The following is a 22914-nucleotide window of genomic DNA, read 5'->3' on the forward strand; positions in this document are numbered from 1 at the left end:
TTCAAATCTGCAAGGGCTTCCTGCCAAGACTAAGTAGACGGCCGATCCATGCCACATTATCACAGTTGTTGCCTTCCAGTCGCATAAAGAAGGTATTTTGAGACTTGAGGCTGTATCTTAATTTAGTAAAAAAGGTGCAGTCTGTCCATTGTGAGGGAATCCTGATTAAAGGTTATTATATTGTAAATTGCCAAAAGAAACAGCGGTGCGATTGTAAGGTATAAGTATAAGAGGAAGTTTCCTGGTCTGACTGTTCTTGTTATTGAGTCTTAGCAAAGCAAGGCAACTGATAGGTAGCAGAGTCATCATCAGACTGAAGCATCTGCATAACCGATGGGATCATTATCACACTGCAGACTTCGTTCAGTATGTAAAGATTGGAGGAATGAGGGTAATGGAGACATCTGTAAATTCTTGATCATTTAGACAAGTGAGAGGATATTACACTTATAATACAGAATACAGTGTGTGATGTCATTGGAAGCTGCATAACCTCTTGAGACCGTTTTGGCTATAATTACGTCTTGTGCAACATACTAAACTACTTGTGGAGCACCGTACCCACCTTAGCTTATGAATGACTGGACAGTGTATCGGATATTGCTTCCTATGTGATCTGAAATCTCTAGACTACAACCACAATAACCCTTTTATCCTCTAGCGTTGCTTTTAGATAATGCAATCTAGTGCATTTGCAGCTAGACTAATGTAAGTTGTCTGTTCTGCATGACTGTGATGCAGCTACTTTGCAGTAAACGTAAGCAGGTGTATTATCATCTGTGCCTCCGCTTTCCTTCGCTTCTTCTCACATGTGAAATAAAGTATATTGACCACTAGGTGGCAACTTAAGCATCGGCAATTCACCACTGAACGAGAAAATACTAATTTTATTTGATGTGAGTATCATGATGCATTTAGCTACTTGAATGTAGAATGGCAATCATTTTACTTATACCAGATATTTATTAACCAAATAGCTTGGAAGATAAGTGGAAAATGTCATATACAACTGTTTTTCAAAGCCTAGATATCTCCGTGAATAGCAAGGGGTTTTTCAGAATGAGAATGATGTAACTGGTTTATATATTAAGAATATTACAATTAAGCCACCTCAAATGTAAAAAGAAAATATTACAAAATTTAACCTCATTAATGTAAAAAGATATTTAAAAGTTTTACTCTGACTTGTGTGCACTGCAAGCTGAAGTCTATGGGTCTGATTCATTAAAGAAAAGGAAAGCAAAAAAAAGTAGTAACTTTACACCTTAGCAAAACCATGCGGCATTGGAGGGGGAGGCGAGTTTAAACGTGCGGATAGATTTATGGTTGGGGTAAGGCATGTTTGAGATCAACTTTAAAGTTTAGTGCACAAATTAAGCTATTAAGTATTTGTGTGCTACATGAAAAAAATAGCCAGTAATTAACTTATGTGCAAAATAATAAACTAATTTGCACTCCTTTTTTTGACTTCCTTTCCTTAATGAATCGGGCCCTATATGTCCAGCAGTAATTAATGGTCAGCCTTTCTGATCAGGACAATCACTTTGCAATAAACACTCCTAAACTTTCAGAGCATTATAAGTGACAGCTACACCATTACATTGCCAGGTTAAATCTGCAAACTCTGGCCTATCTTTACTTCACTAATAGCTTAATTCAGTCATCTTTGAGTACCTTGAAAAGAACATAGCCTATCGAAGACTGATATGGTTAAATGATCTGTTTGACACACTCCTCATTATCTGCATTAATCTGCAGTCTCATAGACCAATGAGTTATATACAGCAGCAGGTTTAGTTCTGGGAACTTGCCAAGTCTATGGCTTGCCTGCAAAAAATGACTTCCTTCTGTGAATTGACCCCTCTCAGGAGCTGACTGTGGCTTACGTTGGCTCTTGTGCTTCTAACATAGTGATGATTGAACCAGTAGACAGAATTATCAACTACATCTTATCCCCTTCAGGGCTGGAACATAAGGTCCCACATTGACTGACGATGACGAGGTCCTGAGCAGACAGGACATTTGGAATAGTTTAGTAAAATTCTGTTATGGTTAACTGTCCAATTAGTGATTATCATTACATTTGGTTGCGGAGGACACTTGAAACCTATTTATATATTTAATTCTATTGTATCTGTCATTGTTATATGTACTGCTCAAATGATACATAGGATATTTTTAGGGTTAGAATTTTTTTTTTATTTTTTTTTTATCAAAGAATTTGACAGTAGTTAGAATTTTTTTTTATTTTATATAGCTATATAAGTTTGCTAAATACCTTCAGTTCCTGTATACTGTTTTTGACTAATGTCTTCTTTAACGACATTTTCTTTGCATTGTCAGTAATGTTAATATTATTGCTATTATTTTTTTTGCATCGGTTTTTTTTTGTTACTTTTTGCTAATCATTATAATCTCAAAGTCTATTTTTAGCTCCTTTAAGATATATTGGCACTATTTACAGTTCACCCACAAAGGATTAACACCTTTCTAGTTGCTCAGCCTTAATATATGTGCCTACACAGATCAGTTATCTTCACCACCGAATTTCTGAATGCCAGTATTGAAGTCCTTAGAACTTATACATTAGTAACCAGTTCTCTCTAGTAGATAAAGGATTAATGTTGAATGCCTGATGATATTTTGAAGGCTGTTGGCGGGCCCCTAAGAACATGTTTAAATCTTTTACTTGTCCGCTGTTTAGCGCCTCACATCCTACCTTGGCTAGGAGCTCGACCCCTTCATGGAGTAGAAATTCCTTTAGCCGATGTCAAAGTTGAGTTATTTGAGGAATCTGCTAGTGCTTGCCTGCTGGCTACAAGATTAGGATAGTGCATGGGGCTCATTTAAATCCCCACTCCGAAAAATCTATCTAGATGATAATAATAATAATAATAATAATAATGTCTTTAGCTGCAGGTTTTCTAAATTTTACAGGTCGGTAAGCTATTTCTGTTAATGACTGAGCACCTGAGCTGCATGAAGGGGATGGCTGGGATTTCAGTGGCATCATTCATATGTAAATGTTTGTTCATAGTTCAAAAGCCTTTGAATGGCAAAGCTTTCCAAGTTCTTAAAGCTATATGTGTAGAGAAGTAAGTTAATCTGTTATGTAACAGAATAAAAATAGATATAAAGCAGCTATTTTTTTTTCTTTTATTTGTTTTTAATATGTTTTTAAAATACAACTATTAAAAAATGAGGCTGGTCTTTAATTAAATCAGAATACTTTTAACTTTGAAGGTTCACGGGGATCTGCTTGTTTCATGTTACTTGGGACTATTTATACCTCTGCTGTTCAAGGTTCTTCTGCGGAGGGCTTTCCTGTATGTTATAAATGCATATTCCTTGGCCTTGTCTGATGACAATAATTGTTTGTAGAGTAGAGCTGCTTTTTAGATTTATTGGGAGGTTGGTGTACACAATAATCCTGTGCTTCTGTCTATACCATAGATCAACCCTTCTACAGGAGCCTTTGTTTAAATCAAACTGTCGCCCCCCCCCCCCCCCTACCGAAAATGTTTCAGTAGCCTCCGTCTCTTAGTATCCACTGTTGTAAGACAAGTGGTTATTTCCACAGGATTAATAAGCAGTGGAAATAAAGACAGTTCTTGGACTATTCCTGGTTCCTGAGTATGAGATGTTATATAGGATATAACCATATGGATTTGTTAAGGTACATTCTGCTGATCTCTAGGATGTTGGTAGTCTGTAAAACTTTGTCTCATTTAGAGGCAGACATTTACTGTGGGACATTCATGAAATGCGTTGTACGCGTAATGACAAAACCATAGGAAACTACATTGTAACTAATTCTTTCAGTAAGAAATGGAAGAAAAATTCTGATTAGTTATTATCCTTTCAGGAGAGTTAGGGGGAAACTCAATTAAATGTGTGGTGTTGCTGGAACCTCGCGTAATGAGCTCTTGTGTTCACTTCCGGTTAATATGATGCTGAAATCTTTGCTTATTTTTGCAGAGGTGAGAGCAAATATACGTGAAGATTTCAGGCTGGACATTGCTGGGGAGCCTCATTATGTTTTAAGATAATATATGGTAGGCTTTTGTATTATTGCATGTACTATTATCTTACTATAAGCATGTTTCCGCTGCTCTGTCTTATTTTAGGCAAGTATGGGTCATACTTTAAATTCAGGTGTATAGTAAGTTGCTGTACTCTTCTGAAGCCAGGTAGTCACTGCTCTAAAAAAAATAACAGTTGTCACCGCTTTATGGAGCAATTTCTCTGGATCGCAACTGGCGCTTGGCATGCTAGGTCCTGGCACAGATGACGTACAGATTGGTCTGACTGGCTGCCATATTTTCTGCCATTTTGTCCATACCTCACTGAGCTCCTGCTCTGAATTGTCGGATATCGCATGACATGAAATAGATACAAATCAAGTTTTGGCCATATGCATGCTTCATGTAAAACAGTGTCCAGTATAAAATGTAATAAGGATATTTCAAGTTACCTTGCTACTTTTATTCTTAATAATTGAGCCCCGATCTGCTGCTAATGCCGTCTTCAGCTGCTAACGCCTGAAATCCACAATAAAAATAGGATGATCGGTTTCTTATGGGAAATGTGTAAAGCACGTGGGAAACGCATTAAGGGGCATCAATATCTAATTTATGCTTTTGTTTTCATGCCTTTTATCTATTTTCATAGCACATGCATTTGAACGTGCTCTTCTACTTCAAGATATAACATTGGAACGATGTGACTCCATGGACGTTTTGGAGACACATTGCGCAGAATTGAATATCTCCCCTTGAATCCCATTTGTAGCACACTGCCCCATGGTGCTGAAACGGTTAAATGTCTTCTCCCTTTGCAGAAAGATCTATTACCACAGCCTCTGATAAATCACTGAGTAAGGTGATATCTCTGCTGATACTGTGCAGACAACTACATTTAAACATACTTCCTAAATTATCTATTGCATTAATCTTAATTGGGTAAGAGTATATCCCAGCAGTGCCTGCTCTATTGGCTGGAACACATTGAGCCTCTATTAAACCAAATGTACTAAAACTGTTAGCAAACCTGGAATTGTTTTGTAAATATTTTTAGCCAAATAATCATTTGCTGCTTTTTTGGCCGTGAAATCCTTCCAAAACAAGGAACCTTACTGGCACCAGATTTATTGGGATTGGTAAAATGTACTGAAAAATATATTTTTAATAAAATGATATATGCGTTCTAAAACAAATGTATTTCCATCTCTTACACACTTTCATCATCATCATCATCATCATCAATTTATATAGCGTCACTGATTCTGCAGCGCTGTACAGAGAACTCATTCACATCAGTCCCTGCCCCATTGGAGCTTACAGTCTAAATTCTCTAACACACAGACAGACAGAGAGAGACTAGGGTCAATTTTGACAGCAGCCAATTAACTTTCTAGTATGTTTTTGGAGTGTGGGAGGAAACCGGAGCACCCGGAGGAAACCCACGCAAACATGGGGAGAACATACAAACTCCACACAGATAAGGCCATGTACGGGAATTGACCTCATGACCTCAGCGCTGTGAGGCAGAAGTGCTAACCACTTAGCCACCGTGCTGCCCATACACACTTTGTTCAAATGTCACAATACAAATTTGACCTCTTTGGGACACTGTGCCATCTCTGATATTTTTGGACATTTTTCCCCGTGTTCCAGTGATTATGAGTGGTAGGTAACCTATTTCTGGCTGTTGTGAAACTACATTGGCTGACAGGACTTGGCCATTGACTGGAATGCTTAGACTTGTAATGTCACAACATCTAGAGGGCAGCAGGTTGTATGGAATGCTCAGACTTCGATGTGATTTGAAAATGCCATAATTACAGTTTAGAACTTAAATGTAACTTTTCCCTATTGGAAAGGTTCTATTGAGATCCAAAGGGTTAAATATTACTGGAGCACTAGTAGCTTTCATAAAATAGCAGCTTTCTTGACTACTGTAATGATCTTTCCCCTGATCATGACTTCCTTTGGAAGGGATTGGGCTAATAAGAGAGCACCCGTTAGGTATTTACACAAGTGGAGCTTATTATGGTAGCATGCCCCCTCTATTTAAATAGGCCACCGATAAATCACTCCATTGTTCAGGGCCGTATACTCGGAGAAATTAGATTTACTGTAAAAATAATGTAGACATCAGCTTGTATTCCTGACCAAAGAAGGTATTTTTGGGCTCTCTCTCATCTCTCACAGTCTCCTGTGGCTATAGGAATCCCTGCCTTCCTGAGCCATTTTTAACCTAACTAGTAAAAGGACTGACCGTGTTACTAGATCATTTCACAGGCCCGTGGAGCTGGCAATCCAGTCATTGACGAGAGGCGTTTAAGATTAAGTAGATAACAGGAGTCAAGCCGGAGTTTCCTGTTCCACACAGACTTTAAACCTTTTCTTGTTGAGATTGGAAAAAACAAACAAACAACAAAACACTGCGGACTGGTGTGAGAATATATTTCCAAAGACAGAACGAGTCGTCTGCTGCTTCCACAACTGCATATTTTATTAACCTTCAAATAATAAAAATGAATCCAAGATATTTGAAGCTGTAGCTCATTGCCCAATAATCATCAGTATTTGAACCATTTACTACGTTTTAGTTATATATGAGCCATGAAGTTGAAAACAACTTTTTTCAAGCTGGTGTAGAGCCACTGGAGGTACTATAACAACAGTAACGTCCATATTCTTTACAGTAAAAGAATGATCTCTATGTGCAAGTTCAGACTGTAAAGCGCATTAGAACGGAACATTAAGATCCGTATTGATTGACAAGCCACATGGAACATTATATTGTATGTGGACTGATAGTCAGGAGGGGTGGGTGAGCGATGTAGGGGGATTGCAAATGAACTTCTAATAAATCATAAATTCACTCGAGCATCAGAGGAGCTCTGAGCAAAGAACCGAAATTTCACAGATTCAGCAGCCGATGACATTTTTAAATTCTTACTGAAAGACTGCAGGTAAAACCTCGGTCAGGCTGTAATGTGACGTTTTATTTCAAACATGTGGAATAAATACAAGTCTTACGATGAGTATTAATGCCATTCAGTTTATTTTTGCCAGATGTACAGACTGGTGATCTTGTGGCTTATAAACCAGGCCCAAATGTACATTGGCTTCTGATTTAAAATGTACCTTTCTCCTACATGAGTGATTGGCCCTCCATGCCTATACCTGCGGCCCCCAGCTCCCTCCTGCTTTGTCAGATTGGTTAGTTATAGCGGGTAACACTTGTTTATAAGGCCTGCTGATATGTTATTGCAGATTAGTGTCTCTTTCTTTGATTAAATGTATTGTCTTTACTTATTACTGAGGTAATTGAGGGTAATTTGTCGCCCTTTGATGGTTAGAGGGCCACCCAAACGTAGACAGCATTTTAGGGACTGAACCATTGTTCTTGAGTGATATCACTGAAATATGAAGCACAGGGATACTAGGAGGTATATTTACTAATCTGCGGGTTTGAAATAGTGTAGATGTTGCCTATAGCAGCCAATCAGATTCTAGTTATCGACTATTTAGTACATTCTACAAAATGACAGCTAGAATCTGATTGGTTGCTATAGGCAACATCTCCACTTTTTCAAACCCGCAGCTTAGTATATATACCCCCTTGTGTTTTTTTTCTCTTCTGTACACAGTGTCATGAAAACTTAAAACTGTGTATAAATTAATAAAAATTTTAACGCATGTGTGTGTGTATATATATATATTAGAAAATGTGTGTATAAGAAAAAAAAACAGGCATTATGTGGTTGATCACCCTCTAGTGGTCTAAGACCTGTTTTGTGAATCCTTTCATATACCCCCAGCAAGCCCAGAGAATTCCTCTAGTTCTCACATATGTGACACAGGAAAATTTGCCTTGGTGTATTTCAGGTGATGTAATGCCAAAACATAGTATAGGTGGATGGACTTTCCACATAAAGGCTTCTGGACAGATATGGACACCCAGGGCAGGAATGATTTGTTTAGTCACCTTATCCATTGCCAAACCTACTAAGCCATGACAAGACTGAACCCAAATGGTAAAAATGGTCCTTTGCTCAAGTTCCTGCTCAAGTACTATGTAAGCATCATTACATAGTACACAAAGCAACTGACTTGTTGACTTCTCTTACATTCCAGTCATAATACATAAGATCCCAGAGATCATTTTCCCAGACCAACGCTAACCCCAATGGCGACATATCTATTGACTTAGATTAAGCAAAACTGCCCTCCCCCAAAAAATCATAATGTAAAACTGTATTCATCCAAGCAAGCAATGCCATGCTTTGCAGCTACTACTATTTCCTGCAGAGGGAGCCAGCAAAGCTTAAATCACATCATGTTATATGTAGTTCTCTAGAGATTAGGCATTGCCAAAGCTGCAATTATTAAATATGTCTAGATCAGCATTGTGCTTTTTTATCTATTGTCGAACTAATCACACTACTATAAATACAGTGGGCATATGTTTGTAGAGAGAATTTAGAAGCCAGTCAGAGAACTCAAGGGAAGATGTTTCTTCCAGTGACATAAGTAGCAATGAATCCTTTAAGTAGTCATTTTTCCTGGCCCTGTATTAGTGCAAAAGGGGGCCAGTCCTCCAATTTAAAGCTGGCAATAAATACAACAGGGCAACACTGTGTGTTCTCATAAACATTAGCACCTAATGTATCTCAGCACAAAGTACTTGCACTGGTTTCATGGATTCACAGAAACAGTAGGAAGTATATAGGAAAAGGTGTTTGATATCCCAGTACAAGACGGCATGGAAAGGCTGAGGTGTATGAACATCGGGTTGACAGGACCACTGTCCAGTTTGGCCGCACCCGTAGTGGTCGTATTGATTGAGGTCTGTTCACTTGGCCTCTTGCCTGTTAGAGCTGTCGGAGGATGAGCACACACAGGCAGATTGTACAACCGTGCCCAATTATGACCTCATTGATTTCACTTGGATTACTTTTGGGCATTAGGGTTCTTTTTGGTCCCTCGCTGCAATGTTGAACTAATTATGCTGTGATATTACAAGTTGTGTGGCCAGCATTGCCGATACTGATGACAATTTATATCCTCCTAGATTAAACGCCTCAATAATCTCCTTTAATACATTAATATTCATCATTTTTAGGTTTCGTTGACAACTTGTGCGGGTCCAGACGCCATACTTATGTGAACGGCTGACACTGTTGACTTCTAAGAGGTAATTCAATCTATGAAGTAATAGCTTGTAATATTAACAATGTATTGTCTGTAACGGACCACAAAACCTGAGAGCAAGTTGCCTTATATATGTTATATATAGTTGTCACTAGTAACAGCCACCAATATAGGTGTAAACATTTTAGGGATTTAACAGAATTGTGAGAATGACAGAAGCACAATGAACACTAGACACTGTCTGTAAGTCTATCCCACAGAACCTTTCTGGGCCTGAATGACTGATGCAATGAATGATAGTTTACTTACAAGGCCACAGCCTTTCCATCTTTAATATTGCACTAAAAACTACTTGTATATCATGTTGTTTGTTCCAGAACAAATGTAACAGAATGCTAGTAGTGTAGAAGGAAAGGTGGCCCCTGATGTAGTTTAGGGGAGAGTAATGACTAGGTCATTGGGAATGTTCTCCTGTTCTATCACCTAGATCAGTGGTCAGGGAACAGGGGCAAATTACCCCAAATGGGGTAAAAATGAAATTCCTGGGGGTAATGCTGCCAATTCACACGCTGTCAGTTGGATTGCAGACCCCTTTAAATGTGAAATTGCTGTTGTACCAGAAGAGCCTCAAGGGTTGGCAGAGGCACTTCTTGAGCTTTGATGCAATAATGAAGCACGTATTGCATTTGAAAACAAAGCAGATCTGTCATATTTTTTGATGTCAACAGGTGCAAAGACATTCAAAATAGCACATGAGGATGCAGTCAAAAAGTTGTTGTCTTTTGCCACAACCTACCTTTGCGAACAAGGATTTTCCACTCTAACGAACATAAAAACAAAGCAGAGAAATTGATTGGATGCTGAAGACTGTATCCAAATTGCTCTGACATCAAAGTGCCCCAATATTGATGCTCTCGTATCAAAAATGAAGCAACATCATTTCTCCAAAACCTGAAGTTTTGAAGTTGAAGCTTTCAAAGAAATTTTGAATAGATTCAATAAAATTTTGAATCCCAATAATTAATAATATATGATTTTCTTCCTTTCAAATCAAGGGGGTAACGTTGGCGTATCTAAATATATTTTGGGGTAAAAGGTAAAAAAGTTCCCTGACCCCTGACCTAGATATATTCTTTGTGTATAAGTAGTGTCTTGTGATAGGAATATTTACAGATTCATTAGTGAATGTTAAAAGATGCATTTTAACAATAGATAGATTTTAGGCTTACAACCTTTTATTTCAGACCCACTGTGTTTATGCAACTTGAATTATCCACCCTGCTGTGTGTTTTAGTTATTACAGTGTGACTTTATCATGCAAGCCTACACTTTACCTATACTTATAGAAGAGACATGCAGTGTTTGCTATTATAGTTCAGCTCTGTGTGTTTCTGTGCTGTCTCTTCTGATGCACATTGTTTCCACTTTACTATAAAGTTAGCCGTCTTATGAGCTGCGCTGTCTAAAACAGTGATTGAAAGTGGAACCTCTTGCAATATAAATCCAATGTGAGAGGAGTCTGTTGGAGGGTATAGAATATATAGCAAGGCTCTGATAGTACCTGGGCATATCTCTGTTTAACCCTTCAATTGCTGAGGCTGGTGTTCAGTTAAACAGGGGTTAATAAACCCGCAGATGTCAGACAGACACTCCAGGCAAGCTCTGGAAAATGGACCCTGTTGCCAATTTTCACAGCTTGCAGCGAGAGATTTGAAGCCGGCTCCTGTCTGGCCGTTCCATTTAGTGTCTATTTATCCAACAAGGTCTTCTTTAAAAGACAGCCTCTATTAATTGGAAAAGTCCCTCCCTTAAAGAAAAACACACACACCTTGTCCTGTGGATGTGGCTGGGAAGAAACGCTGACAAGTGGTGGGCACTGTGAGGGAGCAGGGAGGGAGTTAAAAAAGATGTCATGGCAATTCTGCATAGAACTGTGTATCTAAAGAGTTTTAGTGGAGACATTGACAGTCATTCTGAAGCTGCCATTAGTAAAGAGTAAATGACCTCTATCGTGATCTACACCTATGTGCTGAGTCACACGGGTGTTACGGTCTGTGCAAATCAGCATATAACTGCGTGTGTATGAGTAAAGCGGTACGATACGGCATTAAGGCCTAGGCCATGATGGCCAGTGCACTTTGGGGGGGGGGAGGGGGTGGTGGTCACACCATTTTTATTTAAACATGGCAAAGCTTTGTGCTGATTAGATAGTCATCAGCACGGATATTTGTACCAGCAGGCACCCGCAACGGATACTCTTACTGACGGCGCATATACGTGTCCCTGCAGGCCGGCAACTGTCCGCTTTTGCAACAACACACCCTTACTTTGCTCAGGCTGCATTTGCACGGCCTTTTTTCTCCCCCGTTCTGTCTCGCTATACGCATGGAGACACAAGTGTCCAATGCAACTAGTGACATGCAAAGTGCAAGTTTGCGTATCGTAAATTATGTGCCTGCGGTAACTCTATATCATGCCCTCCCTCTTTGTCAAGGAATGAAGAATACTTATTTTGAGCAGTAGTAACTGGACTACATGTACATTTTCCAAGTGTCTTGTAAATATTAATATAAGGCTTATATAAGGATATGTAATATTTTGTTCTGGCCTCATTATCACCCGTATTATGTTGGTATCATTGATCCACTATGGAAGCGGAAGAATGATTTGTCTCTGTTGTGAAACTCCTAGCATGCAGCAGGAGAGAACCTTCAGTTTGATTTCCCTTTCCTACTACAGATAAAGAGGGCACACAGCTTACATGATGCCGAGTGAAATAAATGTACTTTTCATTATGAATGCCAATGAACTCCTTCCCCACAATTGTAATACTTGTTAGCAATAGCCTATCGGCAGAACTGTTGGGCATAATGGATAGCAATCAAAATTGTACAAGCAAATTGCTGGACAAAAGGCCAAGTATTATGTAAAATGATGATTGAAAGTATGTGGAACAGACCAAATGGTTGAGAATTGTACTTAACTGTGCCAAAGTCAATGTCGCCATGCTGTAAAGCAAACATCAATAAAAGAGGGATTGGACAAGCATTTGACCTGTGACCTACAACAATGGGTTTGGCTGCAGAGGAGCCTCTGGCATTACACCTCCAGGGAGGTCAGGGGAGTGAGCACTGTTTAGTTTGCACAGCTGGAGTACTGGGGGATCTGCTGTACACAACTGATCCGTTAGTGCTGCTTTGTCTTTGGGATGCCTAAATGAATATTACTAATTGCTGTTTACATTTCTATAAATGAGGATAAAAGATTAATAGTACACTCTAGTAAATAGAAAGCGCCCTCTATCCTCTTAGGGGAATAGTTACGCCCTTTGGACCTCATTTAGAGTTAGAAGGAAATCCAGCTAAAATTTGCACCTGGAGAAAATATGCATGAAGGGAAAATACTGGCTGTTTCTAAATGTAGCACACAAATACTGGGCAGCTTTTTTTTATTTTTAGAGTTGAGCTCAGATATGCTCCCTCCCAAGTTTAAATATATCTGCACATTTTTAATGTGCCCTCCTGCAGTACAACATAGTTTCACCAAGGTGCAAAATTGCACCTTCTGCCTGGATTAATTCTTTTTATTGAGGTTCTGTATAAGGAATTTGCCCATACAAATGTTCACAGTACATATGCATTTTTATTATTTTACCTTATATCCGCTTCTTTTCTAGCCTTCAGAAGATGAATGGTCTTCTCTCATGCAGAGAGGAAGAATATCTGGTGATATAAGGAACGTAATTCCCTAGTATTCCAGATCATCCCTTGTTTTAACAAGTAATATATTTGCAAACAAAAAGCTCCAAGACCACTAACCTAGCGTTCACTAGTACCAGCACTAACCCCGCTGCCTGAATAGCCTCATAATGAATAACCCCAAATTCTAACGGACTTCTGTGTCACATCTTCCCAGGAAACATTTACAATTGGCTTCTAAATCAGACCTCACAGTCGCATCTAGGGCTTTAGGGGCAATATGAAGCCATTGAGAGGTGGTGGTTAGATGAGATACATCAACAGTCCTATTAGAGCACTGAGGGACAGTCTAATGAGTATAAGTGTACAAGTTTATATCTCTTAAATTTTTAGCTTAAATGTATTTTATTGAAGGAGGCAAAGTAAAGCTATTTTCGGTACCCACGCTAAAACTAAACTTCCAAGTTACCAAAATATAAAGTATCAGAGGAAGACGGCAGCATAATTATGAAGTACAAAGAGTATTGCAGCTGCAGATGTTCACATGTACATTTTTAAGATGAAAAAAACCTGCATTTGTCTCTTGACAGATCTGATATTTATAAATATTGAAGTACATACATTGAAACCTAACTATTCTGAAGAAATACACCTCATGTGAAGCTTCTTGTGTGTTCTAGCTTGAATTTTACACTAAACCCTGTACCTTACTTGTTAATGTCTTGTAGAGTTCATGGTTGGTTTGTAGGGTAGCGAATACTTCCCCCAGGGAGTCTTAATTATCTGCACCTCTTCTACGAATAGCTATTATTGTACAAGCTGAATACTAGGTATGTGCTACAGACATCTTGCTTTTATCCCCAATCTGGGCACCAGAACTTCTAGATCAAAGGAGAAACACTAATGAATTAAATTAAAGCAAGTATAGATGCTGTTTATATTAGGAACAACTCTTGCACCAAATAAAAGGGGAAGAAGACGTATTTTAAAACAGGAGGGTACGTTTTATGCAACAGGCTGCATAGCTCGTTCCCACTGTGGGCCAGTATATCTGTCTGTTGTAAATGGTGGAAAACATTACAAGCTTACTATACAAATTCTGCATTCTTTAACGCATAGCTATTCCCTCATGATCCAGAGAGCTTAAAAGCCACTGCGGACTTGGCAATAGGACTCCAAACCACATTTCTATAACCAGTATGGCTTCGTATCGCCGACACAGACTGTCCCTTTCTCTGGATGTCCCACTGGATCGTGGCCGTTATGGTGAATCCAGCAGTGCTAGAAGTTTTACATAACCCCATTTGTGACCACAGAATAATACCAATATTCATGCTATGGTGTGGCATGCCTTCTGTCTGGAAGCCTATGGCTTGCCTCCTGCCTGCATGTTTTTCTTGCAGAAGTTAGAAAGTACAAATTACATATTTGTGCAAGGATGAAAAAGGCATTGTAAAAATATGTACTTTTCCTGTTGCCTTTTAAGTTGTGGAGAGCTTTGTCTCCATGAGGACACACTAGTCACAGCTGAAGTTTAAATGAGGAACTAAAATTATACAGGACTTTTGTTACAATCACAACTAAACCCAAGAAGTATAGTTTTCATATGTGAAGCATCAGACGGAAATTACTGCAATGGATCAAAAAAACTTAAGTAGCAAAGTGAACCCTGCTGGGGCGTCATTGAATTCGTATCTGGATTCACCAGTCCAAGGAAATATTTATTTAACTAGGAGACTATACATTTATAAGTGATAAGACATTGATGCCATGCCCTTCTTCTCCCTCCCTAGTCCAGTGATATAAGATGAAGAACCTTTACTCTTTTTTGTTTCTTCCCCCCTCAAATGTGAGTTCCCAGCAAAGGAAAGGGCGATAACATGCAGCACAGAGATAGTTATACCTCCAGGCTGTGTATATTGCTATCTTACTGTTCAGTACCCCTATTGCTTACATTTTACCCATCACATCTCTATGAATATTCACTCATTTGAATTAACGAGATGCTACTTTTTAGCTGTAGCAGCTTTTTCAAATTAATTGTTTAGTTCATCATCATCTATTTATTTATATTATGCCACTAATTCCGCAGCGCTGTACAGAGAACTTATTCACATCAGTTCCTGCCCCAATGGAGCTTACAATCTAAATCCCCTAACACACGCACAGACCGAGAGAGACTAAGGGCAATTTAATTTAGCAGCCAATTAATGTATCAGTATGTTTTTTTGGAGTGTGGGAGGAAACACACGCAAACACAGGGAGGACATACAAACTCCACACAGATAAGGCCATGGTCGGGAATTGAACTCATGACTCCAGTGCTGTGAGGCAGAAATGCTAACCACTGAGCCACCGTGCTGCCCACGGTGGTATGGACGAATAATATTTTTAATAATATAATTAATAATATCCTAATTGCTACCTCTAACGAGTTTTATGTGCGTTTTGTAATTGTCATGACCACTTTGTGTTCAGTTGATGCTTATGGACGAGGAAAATGTAAATAACTAGTAAGTATAAATATATGGGAAAAACTACTTGTAAATGGAGTATACTCCCCTTTTCTGGGGTATAGTAATGTAATATAGAATACTGGGGCTCTGATGAGTAGATTCACAGCTCTATGTTTAGTGTCATAGACCAAAGTTATTGTATCATTCGCATCTGCTAAATCTATCGGGTGCATGGTTCTGTCATTACCAGCCTGCTCTGTTCAGAGGGACAGAGGAAGGGTGGAGGGAGGCCTGTCTGAAAGGATCTGTGTTGTGGATGATGGGATCACTTTACACCACAACTTCCCATCACTGTCAACCCACACAGGGCAGTCTGTGTGCAGAGCGTTCAGTCACGGCCGCTGACACGTGTTCCTACAGAAACACACAGGCTACAATTTATCTACGCTCCGTCATAATGATCCTTTTCTCTTTTAACTCCTCCCATGAAAAATATCTTCCGTTTCCTTGTATTTCAGTCGTTACTACCTTGTGCAGTTCTTCCAGCCTAAGTATAATAACCGTAAACTATTACTGCTGCTCAGCATGAGAGCTTATTGCAGCCATAATTAAAATAGCAAAAACACAGACAGAAGGCTGGGGACAGATAATTGTGATGTTTTCTAAAGAAAGTGTATTTCATAGTTATGAATGGTACTTCAGATTATCTCTGGAGCCTAAAATTGCAAAAATAAATATTAATAATAGTATTAAATATTATTTGCAGGTTCTGGTCAGAGCTAACTATAACACATGGCACTGTACAGATAAGATTACACCAGACCTGCTGGTTGCAGTGTGATTTAGTAAAGGAGAGGTTCTAAATCAACACGTTTCTTGTAGTTACATAATCTGCATATGAGTAAGCAACGGTTTGACGCCTCCTTGATATGTTTTATTGTGGGTTTATCCGTGGTCAGTCAGGATGACTGTGAAACCCACACGGTGCCTCGTGTGAGACATTTCAGAGTAGAAAATTCCAGGAGATAATGGAGAGAGCAGCAGTTACATGTTTGATTCTACACCAGCCCAGAGGCCATTGTGTTATATGGGAAATGATAAGGATGGTAACGTGTGAGACTGTGTGTATTGTAATACTATAAAGCTTGGTGGATTGAGCAACTGCCCCCATTCTACCAGTGTGCTGTACAAGATACAAGAATCCCTGCCCTGTGGCTGGGAGCTTTGTAAACACAGATTTCACTTAATGCTTTGTTTCCTTGTGGTTACCATTGATTTAGAGAAAGGGAAGTTGCTTGTAATTAACATTACTTTCTAGATATGCATAAGGCTGCTGTCTCGCCATCTAAATGATTTGGATAAAAAAAAAAAGTTGTCCTTAGTAATGATTCATAAACTGACACATCACATTCTGCAATGAAAAAAACGTGTATTAAAACAACCTTCTTTGTCTGATTGTATATTGCTTAAGGTAATTTTATTTATAGATGGAATTTAGTGCATTACAGAAGTCTAAAAATGAATTAAACACACTTAATGCCGACAGCTAAACATCTCCATAAACATGTGTCTATGTGGGCATCAGCATTTTATTAGAACTATCTTGACTATTTAATAGATGGGTTTGTTTTAAAAAGGACAGTCAGAGTCAGAACCGGTTCAACCAATATAAATGCCAGGGAAGGAGGGGTGAGGAAAAGTGGGATCTATATAAATGTAAGCTAAATGAGGCCGACAGTCCAGTTCAGGTGCTGTTGCGCTCTGATGTCTAGGACTTGGGCCTAAGGGATGGTTGAGATAATTCTGCTTTAATGGAGCAGAATTAATTCTGATCAGAGAGTCGCTGGATTACCACGTGAAGAAACCCCATGGAAACCTCCCCTCATTTATGCTTGTACCTCGTGGAACGGAAATTCCTCTACCTTAGTAACTGGTAGTGTGCATAGCTGAATATCACCATGATACCCGGCGGCACTTGTTGCAGAACTGAATCCCCCCCCCCACCCAATAAATTGTGATTTTCTAACTTAAATCTGTCAGTTGTGCTAATCTAGTAGCTGGAAGAGGGAGTTTGCATTCTGACTGATGACAGTGTATCCCTGCTAAGCATCTTATTACTTGTACAGGACATCAACCTGTTATACTTTATTACATTATACTGATTATACTGTAAATTGGTCCATTATAAGCTTTGCACACTTGGGCCCTAACTAAAACCGTGCAGCAAGCATGTCTTTGTAATACAACAGCCATGCTCCCCCTTTCCTTCAGCTGGATATTCACCTTGTGCTAACAAATGCCCCGTGATAAATATCAAGAGCAACCTTTAATACTTTCGCTCCGTACTACTTTTAAATCCAAATGTCTTGATCCAGCCAGGAAGAGAGCCCTCGTCTCTTCAGCAGCATTTCCAGATAAAAGGCAGGAAAAGGTTGACATTTCTGGGCTCCCTGGAGCCTGTTATTTAGCTGCATATTTTATGTGACCATTTCAGTTTGATTTATCTCTCTCGCTGGGCTGAGGGATGAAAGCAGCTCCTCACATGTTCCCTGTGAAGGGGGCTCTTCACAACTAACAGATGTGCAAACACAGGAACTAAATGGAGATACTGTAGGATCTCTGCAGAGAGTGGGCGAGCTCACGGGCCCGGCACTTTGTGCAGAGGTGGCAAATCTATAGCGTCTATATGAAGAGGGTGCTGGGTGGGATGTGGACATCTCTATACGCCGGCTTTTATCCCTTCACAGAATTGATGAACTTTTGGTGAATTTTCCCTTTTTTTTGTACAGTGATGAACTTTAGAGTCCTCCACACGTTTTCTTTCTCCAGCCCAGACTGCTTAGTTTATTATTGTACAGCATTACCGGCTGTAGAAATAAACACTTGCTCCACTTGTCTGTGCTACTTCATTCATCTTGCCATAGTCTGTATGCTGTTTGTTCCTATTGTGCCTGTGCAGAAGCAAAAGAGGGATCCAGTGTTACTACTACACCGAAGGGAGGCAGAAGCTACTTGGTCAAAAAGTCTTCTAGAATCCCCACGACCTCTCTTTAGTTTGCTGGATATGGCCACAGGCCGATGATGATGCCACTTCTTACCTATTTTATCACTATTATTATCATTATTATATTTTACATATAATGGATGTAATCTTGTGCATTAATAAAAGTGGGTTGCATGTTTGAAAGAGCGCATTTGTAGCATTTTCTGTTACTTAACGTTTACTTAAACGGCTGCATAATTTGTTATAATGTTTTCATTCTTCTTCTTTTTTTTCTTTGAAATTGTACAGTACATATCTGAAAGCAGTATTGCTTCAACTTGCACAGGACTTTGTAGTGTCCCTTCTGCTGTGGAGATGTTTCATGGTTTTCTTTGATGCCGTGTTGTGTAAATGTGTAATGTATATGTCTACATCAGTGATGTCGGACTTCTTATGTATGGAGGCCACCTGTTTTGCAAAGTTCATGGTTTGAGATAGCCCTGTTGCACCCCTTATACAACTCTAAACCCAGCACATTGTTACAGTCATGTGCCCCCTGTAATAGCTTCATGTCCCCATCATATGGTTGTCTCATATTCCCTTCATGCCCACCAGTACAAACCGTGCTACTTGTCCAGCCATGTGCCCAGATTAAAAGCCTCACTCTTGCTACAGTTCTTTGTGCCCAGCATAACAGACTACCATCACATACAGAGTTGTAGAGATTAATAGCCCCATGCCAACCAGTTCCAACTCTACCACTTACCTATGATTTAATGGATCGTGCCAAGGAAGCAGTAGAGACTCGTCTAAGCTCTAAGTTACAGGACAGCAGTGAGTTTTGCAGGGATTATTTTGTTGCTTTGATCTGCTTAGAGCTGTAGTTCAAGGCCTGTAAACCACGTACAGCTATTGGCATAATGTGTCATTTTCAGCTTTGCCAGTTTCCATGTATGCAAATCACATCATGCGATCACTGTGCAATAATATACTTGGAATATTAATTATTTATCTAAAGTAAACATGATTTTGTACAGTATGCAGAAAAGGAACAGATACTCAGGGCAGTATCCCCACATAGAGCAAGAGAAGTTGTACTGTGCAGTTGTCCATACAACTAGAATAAGAGCAGGTGCTGAAAATTGCATCCAGAGTATAGACAAGTAAGAGAATAGCCTGCATTATATAGAACAGGGTGCTATGCCGTTGTCCACGGAATAAGAACAGATGATGTAAAAAATTTTTACAACAATAGAAGTTGCACTGTGAGATAAGCAGTTGTCAACTATGGATATTCTTAAATGATCACCAAGTATGTGACTGTATGGAATTAAGCATTGCCAGTTAGTCTTTTTTTGTTGCTACTTAAATTCTTTCTATTAGCGTAGGCTAAAGAAGATTACACTTTAAAAATAAGGCCTGCTGAAACGTTTACTGCTTCTTACATACATTGCCCTATGTGTGTTGAGAGCTAAAATATGTCCAGAACTATGTTCTATCTTGCCCGTGGTATTCTTTCACCTTAGCAGTCTGGCGGTGAGTTGAGATGTACATGAAGAATTATGGACACTGAGCGCATAATATAATCTGTCGTCAGCCTACACTTCCCCAGGACCAATACAGCTGTTCAGGCCATTACTGTGAGTAAGATATGTGCTGGCAGCCCAGCCATTGCCATACAGACCTAGGAGCAAGCGCTTTAGCGGAGAGACACACTAATTATCTGATGACAGTGACCTCTCTTTTGGAAGAAAAACAAAAACGTCTGCTTATTTTTGAGGTCAGGGATTCCCAATGTATGTCTGTCAGATCCAGACACAGCGACTACACCAGGCTTCTCAGAGGACGGATCTTTATGCTGTCAAACGGAAGATTACAGGAAATATGGATTAGGAATCTACCATGCGGAATGACCTCACAGATGTTGATTTATCTGCATATTCTCTGTTACACCTTTTCCTACGGGACTCAGCGGATTGAGCCTCCGAACACCAGATCTTCATTGAAAAACCATTTGTGCGAGGGAAGGGGGTGCACATATATTGTGGTATCATGGCATTTTCCTGGCTCTGTTTTGTCTTGGAAAATATTGAAACCGTAAACGTCAGTAGGATTCTTACCTAATCTCCTGCTTCATGAATCATGACTCTCATTATCTAATATCCCAAGCAGTAGCAAATTCTGTGTCTCCTTATGTGCCAGTGTTGGATGCCAGTTATTGCATTTTTTCACGTGTATTGTTGGTCCATGGCAGTACAAGTCAGTGATGTACACATGGTACGCTCAGAGCAATGATGTCACACTCCAGGCCCTCTTCCTGTTTGCAGCATGCATGACCGGGTCAAGAGTTCACTGCAGAGCCTTCATGTCACTCATTTCAGGCTAGCTTGGGGACCACCAACATTGAATGTGGAAATATCTCCAGCAGCTTGAGAGTGGAAGAATGCTGTTTATACAGGGATATTGCACACACACTTGCACATTTCTTCTCTAAGCACGGTATATGTCCTGAATGGGTGTCTTCAACTTTAATACATTTTTCGGGAACTTTGTTTCGCATAGCAGTGCCCTCCTGGGGCACCGAGTGACCCAAAAATACACCAGCGCATTATAGTTAGTGCTTGCCATAAAGCAAAACTTTGATGTTGGACTTTCATAAGAGGGTCATAAAAATTCTGCCTTAAAGACTTAATGTATCAGCTGTCAGTTTATATCTACATTCTTCCAAAACATTTAACTACATTTTATTTTAAAATGCAGATGCTACAAATCTTGCTGATGTTACAATGCTGAAAAGTAAAAATCTTATTGTTTGCTGTGCACTTTAGACATTAACAAAGTTCAATCTTAGGTAAAATGGTAAATTACAAGTCAGGAGATATACAGGCCAACTTATTCTGTGGGAGTTACTCATTATAATCCACTAGTGGGCATCTGCATGAATGGATAGACGCTACCAGACTTTGCTAACCCCATATTATAAGTTCCTGAATTCTACGTTACAGCACATGCAGTGGTGCCCCTCCCTATCAGCAATACAGGGAAACTTGGCCACATCTGACAGCTAAAATAGACACTTGTAATCACAAGACTCATGTCGGCAGACCTTGCAAATCTGGCAACTTTGATGTGGGCCACTTTGGTTTAGGATACACTCCTGTCTCCAGTTTTCATCTTTAAAATAGATTGCAAGCTTTTAGGTGGAAAAAAGCTTAGCCTCATAGAGCTGCATTTCAACTAAATGTAGTTATTCACCATCTACTGTAGATCAATACTGTAAGTTGTACAGGTTACTATTAGCAGAAAATAAGTTTACAAAGGATGTGCTGATAACCCTGCTCCTGTATATATAATAATATATTATTGAGTCCAATAGTCTGTAGAGTTTACACGTAGTTATATAATCCGCAGCACTGTCAGCTGAGCTTATCTTGGGAAATGGAAGCTCAGTAATTGAGCAGTGAAATAGTCATAGATTCATGAATTTAGATGAACTGATTTCCAAGGTATAACGTCTTCTACAGGCTCGGGAAGACAATTATGGTTGATACTTTTGTAGGGTTAATGCTATATAAATGACAATGAAAAGAAGACAAGGAAAGGAGCCTTCCACTGGAGACTATCTTAACCTGACTTAATGGTCCCTATAAATTCCCTGTCAGGAATCAGACACAGGCAGCTCTGATTATAAAGAAAGTCTATTAGTGCTGAATTCAGGCGCCAGCCATCAGCGATCTGTACGTGGCAAGATTAATGTAGGTGGAATTACCCCTGAGGTGGGTTAATGGTTTCAGCCATCGTTGACTCTGGGTACAATAGATATTAAAAAAAAAAAATAGACTTCTGTCAACTACATATTTGAGTTGTATAAAATGAATAGTCCATTAGAACAGTTTATTAACAGGGCAGGTGTAGAAATACGGAGGGGCCTGGATGAAAAGGAATGTTCAACTCTTAACATCCAAGCAATTTGAGGCGGAAATTTAAATTAATAAAATTAAAAAGAATAACACAACATGGGATGTATACTGGCAAAAAGACCTGGTGTACGGGATCCTTTATTCCCACTGTCAGTGCATACTGCAATGCCATTTGTACAGGACCAGAGAGTGAAATGGGAGTACCACAGACACTTTTGTGCAGCCCTGTTAGTAAAGTTGTGTAATGATCACTTGTGCAGTAAAGTTGTATACATGCGGGCGGCCTGAAAAACAATGTTTGCTGGGTAAATAAACAGAGACATCTGGACTTGTCTTTTTAGAAAATACAATAAAATCAAAGGCTACTAATTCCCAGTGTGGTAAATAAGCAGTATGACCATAGTTCTGTGTGATATTAAGGACTTCTCCGGTAGCCAAGCGGTTAATTACCCGAGACTGAAAGGAAACCCCCGCATGGATTGAGCAGCGTAAGTGTCAGCCAAATGAATACACAGACATCAACATTGTATATTCTTCCCAGCTGTATAAACACTGCAAGAAAATCTATCTATCTATATATCTATCTCATATCAGTCTGTAGGCCTATCTCTGTCTGTGTCTCATATCTCTATGTGTGAGTGTACAGTATGGCCACCCTTTTATAAATGGTTTTCTGCTGCCATTAGTCTGCAA

The 22914-nt window shown here is 39.4% G+C and overlaps 1 protein-coding gene and 1 long non-coding RNA gene across 6 annotated transcripts in view; one reads left to right on the forward strand and one right to left on the reverse strand.

The window, feature by feature from the left end:
• LOC142104564 (uncharacterized) overlaps nt 1-22914 on the forward strand; it is a 383703-nt gene that overhangs the window by 22514 nt on the left and 338275 nt on the right. For all 5 annotated transcript variants that reach the window (XR_012679598.1, XR_012679599.1, XR_012679597.1 and 2 more), the window contains exon 2: nt 9136-9207. This is a non-coding gene — a long non-coding RNA (uncharacterized LOC142104564). The remainder of the gene's footprint in view (nt 1-9135; nt 9208-22914) is intronic.
• Nucleotides 1-22914, reverse strand: part of ZNF469 (zinc finger protein 469) — a 60042-nt gene that overhangs the window by 13262 nt on the left and 23866 nt on the right. The gene's annotated exons all lie outside the window — the stretch shown is intronic.

This window comes from Mixophyes fleayi, chromosome 10 (genome assembly GCF_038048845.1).
Source record: "Mixophyes fleayi isolate aMixFle1 chromosome 10, aMixFle1.hap1, whole genome shotgun sequence".
In the NCBI taxonomy this organism is placed as follows: Eukaryota; Metazoa; Chordata; class Amphibia; order Anura; family Limnodynastidae; genus Mixophyes; species Mixophyes fleayi.